At 44.1% G+C, this 13,011-nt stretch overlaps 1 protein-coding gene across 5 annotated transcripts in view; it reads right to left on the bottom strand.

The window, feature by feature from the left end:
• Window positions 1-4,143, bottom strand: part of TMCC1 (transmembrane and coiled-coil domain family 1) — a 253,902-nt gene extending 249,759 nt beyond the window's left edge. For 3 of the 5 annotated variants that reach the window (XM_017505082.2, XM_017505079.2, XM_017505083.2), the window contains exon 1: window positions 3,935-4,048. The gene's annotated coding sequence lies outside the window, so the exon portion shown is untranslated. Of the gene's footprint in view, window positions 1-3,934 lie in introns of all 5 variants that reach the window. The other 2 variants (XM_037730137.1, XM_037730136.1) reach the window with 2 other exon arrangements.
• Between the last annotated feature and the right edge of the window lie 8,868 nt (window positions 4,144-13,011).

Below are 13,011 nucleotides of genomic sequence, written 5' to 3'. Positions count from 1 at the left end.
AAGACGTAGCTCTGAATATGTTTATTGCATTGCCTGAACCCAGGAGGCAGAGGTTGCGGTGAGCCGAAAAAAAAAAAAAAAAATCTGTAAAAAAAAAAAAAAAAAAAAAACAACAAAAAAAAAAAAAAAAAAAAAAAAATTATAACAAACTTAAGATCAACTGCATCCCTGGAATTTCACTCAGTGCATCTAGGATATAAAAGATAATTCAAAAATGGTTTTTGCCTTCAAGAAGCTTGTTGTCACACTGTGAAGACAAATGCTCATGAAACTTGTATAAAATACAAAAATAAGAAAAAATAAATTGAAGAGTGAAAAGTATATTAAGAATATAAAGAAGGTCTAGAATTATCAGGGAAGACTTGGTCAAGGTGATAAAACTTGAGTTTGTACCTTAAAATGTACTTCAGAGTAGCAAGGTTAAAAAAAAATACACATAAATGAATGAATGAATGAATGGCTGAGCATGGTGGCTCATGCCTATAAACCCACCACTTTTGGAGGCCAAGGCAAGGAGGATCACTTGAGGCCAGGAGTTCAAGACCAGCCTAGGTAACATATGAGACTCCGTCTCTATCTTTAAAAAAAAGAAAGAAATGAAAACATTTAGCTCTGAAAAGTGAAGACTTAAATAGGAGACATAATAGCTGTGCTCAAATACTTTAAGGGTCATGTGGCAGAATCAACAGAGTTATATCATATACCCATTTAACTTACAAGCCAACTTCTGACAAAATGTGACAAATGCTCAAGGACAAAGAAAGTGACTGCTGTTCAGTAGAGCCACAACAGGAAATGCCAATAAGGAAAGACAGGAAGCAGGTGGCTAAGTTCTCTATAGCTTCTCAAAGGACAGTATGTATGTGGGCCCAAAGAAGTAAAAATCAGATTCTAATTCTACAAATGTTTATTGACTATCTTAAGTGCTGGGCTCTTTTAAATATATTATCTTGTTTAATATTCACAACACATCTATGAGCAAGTATTAATGTAATAGCAGCTGAATATAAAAATAGAATGAAATCCTGCATGGAAATAGGAACATATCAAAATTCTACACCATCCCCCACTCTGATAGGGCTTCCACAGTAGTTTTAAAAAGCAAAATAGTCTGAAAGTCCAGATATCTATACAACAACTTATTTCCTCTTGCTTTTTCCTTCAGTCAAGCTCTGTGGCTCTCAGCTTTTAATATTCGTAAGAATTTTATATATACAAAAACATGCATACCACACTTTTTGAGCAATTTATGGAATTTTCAAGCAGAGTTTTCATCTTATGTGATTTCTGCCTCATGCACTAACTTTTGGACCTAACCGTGAGATGAGGTGCAAGTCCACTGCAATCTTACTCCATGGGTATGTAAGGCAGGATCAGTAAGAGGAGATAGAAAGGTACCATCCTATCACAACATGAAGAACATTCTAACAATTCTAACAAGGACACAAAGATTAGAATGACATGCTATGTGGGGAAGTTCAAGGCTGGAAAACAAAACCAGCTTATCTGTACCTGCAGACCTCTGCACTCAGTTTCATTTACCAGGAAAGCACTCCCTTTTTTCAGGTCCCAACTCAAATATCTTCTACTTAGTGATGCCTCCTCTCACTAAATAACCCTCCACCTCCTCTCAATCATTCACTTGTCACATCAGCTTGTTTTACTTTCTTCATAATTCATATTAAGGGTCAGCAAACTTTTTCTATAAAGACTAGATTATAATTTATAGGCCAAATCCAACTTGCCCCATGTTTTCTATGGCTAAGAATGGTTTTACATGTTTAAATGGTTGGAGGAAAATATTTTTTAAAACTCATAATATTGTGATATGTGAAAATTTTATGAAATTCAAATTTCAGCGTCCCAGGTTTAACTAGAACATAAACATGTTTGTTCATGTACTGTCTGTAGCTGCTTTTGTCCTACAACAGAATAGTTGCAAAAGAGATCATATGGCCCAAAAAGCCCGATATGTACTATACTTTATGGTCCTTTACCAAAAGTTTACTAACCACTGATTTATATCATTATCTGAAATGATCCTATTTGCTTGTTTTTTGTATATTCTGCATTCCCATATATAAAGAATAAAGCTTAATTAGGGAAGAGGCCTTGAGTGTTTTGTCCTGCCACTGTAGCCCACTACTTAGAAAACATACTGGAACAAAGTAAGGGCTCAATAAATATTTGTTAAGTAAATTAATGAATGGTCCATAAATGCCCCTCTGAGGAACTTAAACTTAAGCCCTCAGCCATTATAGGCTCTGTAAATTTATGATAGGCAGAAGTACTCTTGCAGGAAACGGGAAATATTCTACTTCAAAGAATTTAAAGTAACAGTGGAGTTCTTCATCAAATTGTAGACTACAGGTCTTTTTGCGCTCATAAAAGAGTCTCTCAACTACTGCAAGGTGTCACAACATTGTCAGCGGTCTGTGCTTCTGTTTAAGATGCAAATACTCTGAGAAATCTCATTCCTATATACAGTACACAGCACCAACACCGTATCAAATCTTAATCAATGCTCATAACAGATCTACATCACATGCTAATGAAGTTTTAATGTCTAAATTTTTCCTATGATGCTGATCAGCAATCTATAAGCAGCTCAAAACTCTTTATAAATTAAAAGGTTACCACCCACAGACCAGAAGCAGCTTTTTAATCTTTCTACACTAGCCAAAGAGTGGGTGTGTGATTTCAAAAAAAAAAAAAAAAAAAAGCAAGCCAACTCTGTTGGTAGAGGACAAGGTATTGTTAAGTTAAAATCCCATCTATAAGCATCATTTTGTCATATGACACTAGTAAAACCACCACCTACTCACAATTTGAGTTTCAATCTTCTAATAAACAGAGAAAAAAATGTATCTACCTCCTGAAACAAATCAAGGTTTTGTTTTATTTTAAAGCAGCTATCTGAGATTTAAGCCCTGGATTTTTTTTTTTTTTTTAACAGAATAAGCTAATTTAGGAATTCAGACCTTTTATAGAGATGCTTATGGTACAGTACCTGATGGCTAGGCTCTACCAAGACTAACGTGCAACGTGTCACAAAAGCAAACGGGCGTTGGGGGGATGGTGTGGGGTGGGGGGGTGGGGGGTGGCGGGGTGGTAGCCAACAGCTCAAGTGGACAGCTTCAAGAAACTCCGCGGCAGATTCACCTGGGGAATCCTCACCAAGAATGTTGTTAAGGGACGAACCAAACCAGCCACGGATCAACACTATACCCCTTTGCTGAGGCTGAAAAAGCAGAGATTCACAAGCTATAAACACATCTCTAGCCCTTTAGGGAAGGTGCAACTCGCTGTACCCCTTTCCCCTATCCTACAAGCGTTAATGGGGGCATCCTGAGGCCAGGGCCGGCCAGCTCCGTCTCCCATCCCACCTCCCACCACCTATTCTCCCCAGTATGCCGGGCTCCCTCCTCGCCTGGAACGACAGCTCAAAACCAAAACAAAAGGTGCAAAACTGGTTTCAGGTGGAAATGGCTGAGTCCTGGTGGCTAACTTCTGGGACGCCATGGCGATCGAGGGCTCCTAAAACCCCAGACCCCGACGGGAGCCGGCTGCTAAACAGTCCCTCCGGCCTTGGCCCGACTTCTCACACGCCCCTCCCTCACCTCGCCCCTGGGATACTGGGAAGGGGACGAGGCGAGAAGCTGGAGAAGGGAACCCCAGGGTCAAAATGACAGCGTAATGAGCCGGGAAAGGAAAGAGGCCCCGTGGGATGCTGAGGGTCGAGTCCTAGGCCCGGGGCTTCAACCTCACACGGGGGCAACGGCGGGTCCGAGCCGCGCCAGGCCGCGAGCGGGAGGACAGGCCTGCGCCGGCTGTGCAGCCGGGCCACGCTCCCTCACGATGTCCCCACCCACCGCGGAGGGCCGTGAGGGGGCCGCGACCGCCGCTAGCGTCCGGGGCGGGGGCGCTCACTCACCGGCGGGGAGGGGAGGAGCAGCCGGCGTCTCCGCCAGCGCCGTCGCTCGAGCTCAAGCGCCTGCTCCTTCCACTGCGGCCGCCGCGCCCGGTCCATCCCCCACAACCACCCCCCTCCCGGCCCTCCCCCCGCGCCGCCTCAGCCTCCGCCACCGCCTCAGTTACCGCCGCCGCCGCCACCGCCTCAGCCCCGGCGCGGGAGCGAGAGCCGGCGCGAGGAAGCGAGAGCGCGCGCGCCCCCTCCGCAGCCGCCACCGCCCACCACCTCCGCCCACCGGCAGGCGGCGCACGCGCAAGGGACCAGGCAGACGGGCGCGCGCACGCCACAGGGGGCGGGGATGGGTTGTGGAAGCCGTGGCCCCGCCTCTAGCCCGCCCACCCAAGCGGTTGTTGGGCTGGTTGAGCTGTGCGGTGCGGGTAGTACAGAGCTGCTCCAGGTGAGCTGCTCCAGGTGAGCTCCTCCTGGCAAAAAGCTGTAGGAACCGAGCCACCCTCGCCCTAGGAACAACACCCCTGAGTACTATGGGGTTTCGTCGGATTTTCTGCCTGCTGCTCTGGATCACACTTTTGTATATACCTACCTTGAGTCGCAAGGCCTTCGTTCCACCTGGCAGGCTGCTTGGTAAAGGGCAGACTGTCATTATTTTGCACTAGATATTACCATGAAGGAATCGTAAGCAGCCACCAGCCCATCTCTTTATAATTCTTGTTTTCTCAGTTTATTTTTTCGTTCATGACTTATGTAATGAGGCTTCTTCCGTGTTCAAGGAGCTGGGAGTACCGTATGGGGTCAACGGAGTCCCTGGCCTCGTGAAGTTTGAGATCTGGTGGAGAAGGAAAACATTCATGGGAGAATCAAACAAAATTAAGTTTTCAGTTAGTAAAAAATCCTCTGAGAGGTGTATGGTACTAAGAGAATCTTTATGAGGGGAATTTATTTAGTTGAGGAGGAAGAGGGATTGAGTTGGGAGGAGTTAGTTGCTCCAAGTGTTGAGGTTTTGGCATGGCCAGAATGGGGAGCGCTAAAAAACATTGAATATGGAGTAGACTTGCGAGTGTGGGAAGAGGTAGGCAAAAACAGATAAGGATTTCAGATTGATTGATTGATTGATTGATTGGAGACGGAATCTCGCTCTGTCACCCAGGCTGGAGTGCAGTGGCGTGATCTCGGCTCACTGCAACCTCCACCTCCTGGGTTCAAGCGATTCTCCTGCCTCTCGAGTAGCCGGGACTACAGGCATGAGCCATTGTGCCTAGCCTAAGAAATTCTTCAAAGAAAAGCTAAGTGATAATGGTTACAAAAAGATATATGTTAAGTTTAAAATAAATTGCAGAGTCTCTAGACATTCCTTTCAATTTATCCTGCATAGAGAATATTAGAAAAAGGAGATTTCAAAGCCATCACCCCATCTATGTTCCAAAACTAAATTTTAAAATCAATTTCTTCATTATCCTACACTGGAAACTGCAGTGTCATTTTAAAAATAAAGGTTTATAATACTGAAAGAAAATAGTGACCTTTTCAGTCTTCTTTTCCTCTTTTTTATTTTTATTTTTTATTATTTTTTAATTTTCTTATCCACCGAGAAACAAAGTATCAACTCACCTTTTCAGTCTTCTGATCAGATCCTTACTTTTAAAATATGATCCTGGGCCGGGCGCGGTGGCTCAAGCCTGTAATCCCAGCACTTTGGGAGGCCGAGGCGGGTGGATCACAAGGTCAAGAGATCGAGACCATCCTGGTCAACATGGTGAAACCCCGTCTCTACTAAAACTACAAAAAATTAGCTGGGCATGGTGGCGCGTGCCTGTAATCCCAGCTACTCAGGAGGCTGAGGCAGGAGAATTGCCTGAACCCAGGAGGCGGAGGTTGCGGTGAGCCGAGATCGCGCCATTGCACTCCAGCCTGGGTAACAAGAGCGAAACTCCGTCTCAAAAAAATAAATAAATAAATAAATAAATAAATAAATAAATAAAATATGATCCTGGAACAGCAGTATCAGCATCACCTGGGAGCTCTTTAGAAGTGCAGAGTCTCAGCCCCACTCCAGATCAACTTAGTCAGAATCTTCATTTTGACATGACCCCCAGGCAATTTATTTGCATATCCCAGTTTGAAAAGCACTGGACTAGATGACATATGTAACTTGGGGAATTACGGGAAATATGAACTTGAACAGCTATTAAAAATTTATAATTGAAATTGACTAATGAATATTAGTTAATGATGATATTGATGGGAAATGAATGCAGATATTGATATTAATGAGAAATGAACAAACACTGTTGTTTGTTAAAATCTGGCATAACTTCTGCAGAAGTATTGCAAGGTCTTTGCAGCAATAATTGTGTATTTATTTATTTATTTTCATAGAGACAGAGTCTCACTGTGTTGCCCAGGCTGATCCCAAACTCCTGGACTCAAGCAATCCTCCTGCCTCAACCTCCCAAAATGCTGGGATTACAGGTGTGAGCCACTGCAGCAGGCCTGCAACAGTAATTTATCACATTTCCAAATACTTTGTGTCTCTTAGTATATATTTCACTTTGCTAATATGGGTAATCAGTAAAGAATGTAGCTTCACAAAATTAAAAGTTGGTAGAAACAAATTAAGTCTAAAGTGACCAAAAAAGACGGTTACATCTAGTAACCATGATATATGAGAGGAAGGAGGCATTGAAACTGCCATAAAGAATTTCATTTCCATGAAAGTAAGAAAAATAACTGTTGTATAGAAAATTATCATATACTAGTGACTTTGAATTTCTTGCCTTGGCGTGGTGGCTCATGCCTGTAATCTCAGCATTTGGGTGGCTGGGGTGAGCAGATCACTTGAGGTCAGGAGTTCGAGACCAAACTGGCTAACATGGTGAAACCCCGCCTCGACTAAAAATACAAAAATTAGCCGGGTGTTGTGGTTTGCACTTGTAATCCCGCTACTTGGGAGGCTGAGGCACAAGAATTGCTTGAACCTAGGAGGCAGAGGTTACAGTGAGTGGAGATCATGCCTCTACACTCCAGCGTGGGCCACAGAGAGAGATTCTGTCTCAAAAAAAAAAAGAAAAAAGAATTTCTACACTTCATCTTAGCCAAAAATTTCTAATTATTGTGCTAGTTTTTCTTACTTCAGGGCCTTTGCTTATGCTGCTTCCTGTGCCTGATATTCCTTCCTCTCCAACAGAGTTGGCTTAAATGGTTCAGGTCTCAGCTTGAATGTCATTTCCTCAGGGAGACCTTCCCTGACCCCACAGACAAAGTCAGCTGCTCTTATGACATTCTCTTGAAACCTGAATTTCCTCTTTCTTAGCCCAACATACCCATAACTTCCCCTTACATTTCTGCCTTCCTCCCTGTACTGTAAGCTCTACCAGTGCAGGGACTTTGTCTCTCATTCTGAACCCATGGACCTCCATGTATCTTTATAGGCTCAATAAATGTTTATCAATTTAATTAATATTTATTAATTTTAGAATATTAAGTTTAATATTTATTTTAATAAATATTTAATTAAATATTGAAGATTTATGAATGAGTGAATGGTGGTCCTATTTATATTAAATGAAGTATAATCCTACCTTATATTTATACAACTCTTTTCTCTTTTTAGTACCTTTTTACTTCTTTTTTTTTTTTTGAGATGGAGTTTTGCTCTTGTTGCCCAGGCTGGAGTGTAATGGCGCAATCTTGGCTCACCACAACCTCTGCCTCCCATGTTCAAGCAATTCTCCTGCCTCAGTCTCCTGAGTAGCTGGGACTACAGGGATGTGCCACCACACCCAACTAATTTTTGTATTTTTAGTAGAGATGGGGTTTCACCGTATTGGCCAGGCTGGTCTCAAACTCCTGCCCTTGTGATCCACCCGCTTCAGCCTCCCAAAGTGCTAGGATTACAGGTGTGAGCCACCACGTCCAGCACATTTTTACTTCTGTTGTCCCATTTGACCCTCCAAAGACCCAGCTCTACCTGGTGAGCCTCTCTTAGCCCTTAAAGTGTATATGAGATCCTCTAGCTCTTAGGTGTGAGCATGGCCAGGAGGTGGATGGCCTGCCTTCCCATCCTAACTCTGCCACTTCACACCTGTGTCTTGGGCAAATTCCCTCACCTCTTTGTGCCCCAGTGTCTTCATTTGCACTTACCTCATAGGTGTACTATGAGGAGCAAGTGAATATATATGTGTAAAGATCTTGAACAGTGCCAGGTACCTAACAAATGTTAGCTGTCATTCCAGGACCAGCATGAAGATGAAGAGTAGGCATCCCCAATATTGTGCTGAGTAGAAGAAGCTGGACACAAAACAGCACACATAGTGCGTTTCCATTAGATGAAGTTCAAGGACAGGCAGCTGGGCGCAATAGCTTACACTTGTAATCCTAGCACTTTGGGAGGCTGAATTGAGTGGATCATGAGATCAGGAGAATGAGAATATCCTGGCTAACACGGTGAAACCCTGTCTCTATTAAAAATACAAAAAAAAATTAGCTGGGCATGGTGGCACATGCCTATGGTCCCAGCTACTCAGGAGGCTGAGGCAGGAGAATTGCTTGAAACCCAGGAAGTGGAGGTTGCAGTGAGCTGAGATCACACCATTGCACTCCAGCTTGGGCAACAGAGTGAGACTCAAAAAAAAAAAAAAAAAATCTGTGCATTTTCATGTATACAATTTTTATCTCATTTATCTTGGCAGGGAATTTTTCTCCCAACTCCTCTGTCTCCACCAAGGACCTCAGAGGGGATCCTTGATGAGGATTAATCCCCTTCCCCTTGTTTCTTTCTGTTGCCATCCAGTAAACCACAGATTCCTTCCACCGACCTGGCCTTAACCTGAGAAAAGTGGGACAAGGCCATGTCCCGGGAGGTCCAGCAGGTAAGGTGGGCATAAACACACATGACTTTATCCATAGTATAAAGACCACCGCCCTCCCTGGAAATCAGACAGAGCCAGTGGGACAAGGCCGCAGTTCCAACCCCCATGGTCTCCACCCCCATCCCAACAGAGCCAGTCAGCTCCAGAGGAATAGAACTCTGACATCCTCCCTGCTACACCCCCATGGGGTCAGGATTGCTAGTGATCAAGATCTCAGGCATATTGATCTAGTTTGTTTTCAAGTGATAGAAATCCAAAGCAAATAGGCATATGCAAAATCAGAGCCATTTATTGGAAGAATGCTGGTGTACTTATGGAACATAGCCATGGGAAGAGCAGGGAGGGCCTCAGAGACATCTGGGCCCTTGGACACTTTCTCCCCTCTTTACTTCTCTTAGTTTTGTTCTATCAGATCAGCTTTCTCCCCATAATGGGGAATGTGGCTGCCATTAGTTCCTGAGCCTCACACTGGAAAACCTGTATCCTGCTTCAATCCAGTCCAGCAAATCTCAGGGAAATGCTCTGATTGGCCCATCCTGTGCACAGTGCCTATCCCTAGACCAATCATGGGCACAATACGCTGTGGCCATGAGTGTATGACTGACAACACCCACCAAGATCACATGGCAGTTAGAAAGCAGAAAAGAATAGGTGCCCAAAAGAAGGTGTTGTTCCCAGAAGAAAAGGGGGTGCTGGGCAGGGAAGACAATATCACAGATGTCACAATGGTGGGACAGAGAGGGATACAACTAAGTCTATGAAGGCTGGCCTGTGTCTCTCCTAATTAAACATGACCTTCTCAGTTCCCGTTGTTCAGTAATCCAGAGACAAAGTCAGCAGAGTCCTACCTTTGAGATCCAACTAACTCAGCAAGTGGTGGGAGGGTCACCAGAGAAACATCTGGTCCTGTCTCAAGGCAGAACCCTCAGCTCTGTCAACAGGACAGTCCAAGAGAGTGGTGGAAGCTCACAAGGCTGGGCTCCCACAAACCAGTTCTGATGCCACAACTAACTCAGGCTGGGCCTCAATACCCTCCTCTGTAATATGAGAACCATTGAGCTACCTGATTAAAGAGACAGCATTGAGTTCCTGAATGCCAAACAGCTTGGATTTAAATCGCAGCTCCAGGCCAGGCATGGTACCTCATGCCTGTAATCCCAGCACTTTGGAAGGCCAAGGCAGGTGGATGGCTTGAGCCCATAAGTTTGAGACCAGCCTAGGCAACACGGCAAAAACACACTCTACAAAAAATATCACAAAATTAGGCATCATGGTGACGTGTGCCTGTAATCCCAGCTACTCAGGAGGCTGAGGTGGGAGGATCATTTGAGCCCAGGAGGTAGAGGCTGCAGTGTGCACTCCAGTCAGGGCGACAGAGAGGGACCCTGTCTCAAAACTGAATCAATCAATCAATATTAGCTCTACCCTTAGCGGCTGTGTGTTCTTGGAAACTTTTTAAAAATTTGTACTTGTTATTTTGAAAAGAATTTTAAATTTACAGAATATTTGCAGGAGTAAGCCAGAGAATTCCTGTATACCCTTAACCTAGATTCTGCAATTGCTAGCATGTTGCCACACTTATTTAGTCACTCTTTCTCATTTTTTTCTGAGCCATCTGAGAGTACATTGCATACATCATGTCCCTTTACCCTTCACAGTTCAGTGTATTTCCTAAGAGCAGGGACTTTCTCTTACATAACTGCAGTGGAGTTACAAAATTCAGTAGACTTAATATTGATAATGATATTTTCTCATCAACAATTCATATTCGAAAGTGGCCAGTTGTCTTGGTGTCTCTCTAGCTTTTTTTTCTTTTCCCTCCAATACTTGATCCAGCCCAGGATCAAGGACTACATTGAGTTGTCATGTCTCTTTAGACTTCTTTGGTCTGGAAAAGTTCCTCAGCCCTTTCTTTTCTTTTTCTTTCTTTCTTTTTATTATTATTATTATTTTAGACAGTTTCACTCTTGTTGCCCAAGCTGGAGTGCAATGGCGCAATCTTGGCTCACTTCAACCTCTGCCTCCTGGTTTCAAGTGATTCTCTTGCCTCAGCCTCCCAAGTGACTGGAATTACAGGCGCGTGCCACCAGGCGGGGCTAATTTTTGTATTTTTGGTGCAGACGGGGTTTCATCATGTTGGTCAGGCTGATCTCAAACTCTTGACCTCATGATCCACCCACCATGGCCTCCCAGCGTGCTAGGATTACAGGCAGAAGCCACCATGCCCAGCCTAGCCTTTCTTTATCTTGCATGATATTACCATTACTGAAGAATACAAGACGATTGTTTTGTAGACAGTTTCTCAATGTGGGTTTTTCTGATAGCCTCATTATTAAACTCAGGCTATGCGTCTCCAACTAGGATACTATATAAGTATTGCTGTATCCTTTTAAGAGCATCACGTGTGGGGGCACGTGATATCTGACAGATTCTTATTGGTGAGGCTAATTTTGATCATACAGTCAATGTCCTGTCTGGTCTCTCTGTTGTTGATTCGATTGAATATATTCAAATTGTTGAATATATATATTCATGCACTCATCCCTAGGTGGACACAAGGGCTGCTTCCACATTTTGGCTGGTTGTGAATAATGCTGCTATGAATGAGGGGAGGGTGTACAAATACCTCTTTGAGACTTTGGTTTCTTTTTTCTTTTTTTGAGACAGGGTCTTGCTCTGTCACCCAGGCTGGAGTGCAGTGGTGTGATCTCGGCTCACCGCAACCTCCATTTCCCAGGCTTAAGTGATCCTCTCACCTCAGCCTCCCGAGTAGCACACACCACAGGTGTGTGCCATCACACCCAGCTAATTTTTGTATTTTTTGTAGAGACGGGGTTTCATCATGTTGCCCAGGCTGGCATTGAACTTCTGAGCTCAAGCAATTTGCCCACCTCAGCTTCCCAAAGTCCTGGGATTACAGGTGTGAGCCACGGCACCAGGCTGGTGTGTCTATTTCTATTGGAATGTCATTGGTGGCTTTAAGCCCTTATAGCAGATAGAACTGGGTGTGCTTATGTTCCAGCCTAGTCAATCCCACAGGGTCCTCCCTTCACTTCACACTTGGGGAATAGTTGAAAGTCAGTTTGACTGACAGAGGGCAGGCTGCATGCAGTGGGAGCTGCTGGGCTCTGTCCAGCCCTGGGACTCTGTAATATCAATACTGGTATTGTCTCTTCTCACCCTAGTCCTGTTGGTTTCTCATGATTGCATTTTTGTCAGTCCCAAGGTGACAGATAAGTGTATTACCTGGTCACTGGATACAGAAGTACTCATTCATTATACCTCCCTCATAGCCTCCACTCTGCTGTACTGATAGGATTTAATTGTGTTTAGGACATTACAAATCTTGAAGTTCTTCCCCAAATCAGGTCAATGTGTGCCCTCTTCCTGAGCTCCCACTCAAGTGTCTTCAGTGCTCATGACCACAGGTCCCCCAACTCCACCCCTCACAGTTTAGTCCTGTTTCTGGCAAAGAGTCAGGAAGGTTACTGAATTAAGGACATTTTCTGCACCTTCTGATTTTACTTAAGTAGCTACCATTCCATGGATTTGCCTCCCTGAGCAGCGTGATGCCCATCTGAGCCCCACGTGGCAGTAGCCTCTGGGGCTGGGCACACAGGCTGAGCCTCCATGCTGTCTCCTCTGCCCTGGGCCTTAAACTTGGGGTTGGGGGGGCAACCTCTTGCCAGCTTTCCGGTCCTTCAGTTCAGTGACGTCTTCAGGGCATTTTCGTTTTCTCTTCCCAGGCCTGTCCCATTGTGTTAGGAAGGTTGAGTGACTTGGTTCCAGGGCTGGTTGGTGCTGGCTCCTGTGGGTGGAGTGACCAAAAGTGGTTCTCCCTGTGCATCCTTTGATTAGTCTCATGCTGCAGTTACTGTTTACATCTGTTTTGTTGTACATAGGTTTGTAAACATTATTCAGTGTTAAGACATTTGTATATAACTTGGGCTTGTAGCTTTTATTCAGAAATCACATGGCATGTTCATGACTTATGATGGTGTCCTATGCTGGGCAGGTATATGGGATCATCATGTGGTGACAAAAATATTTCCCCTCAAAAAAAAGTCTTCGAATGTGGAAAAATAAATTTCACAGAAAAAAAAAATGAATCTAGACACAGATCTTTCACCCTTCACAAAATTTAAGTCAAAATGGATCACAGCCCAAAATGGAAAATGAAAATCTATAAAACTCCTAGAAAATAACATAGGA

The sequence above is a fragment of the Cebus imitator genome, unplaced genomic scaffold (assembly GCF_001604975.1).
Source record: "Cebus imitator isolate Cc_AM_T3 unplaced genomic scaffold, Cebus_imitator-1.0 Scaffold332, whole genome shotgun sequence".
In the NCBI taxonomy this organism is placed as follows: domain Eukaryota; kingdom Metazoa; phylum Chordata; class Mammalia; order Primates; family Cebidae; genus Cebus; species Cebus imitator.
This window is presented reverse-complemented; position numbering and strand designations above follow the sequence as displayed.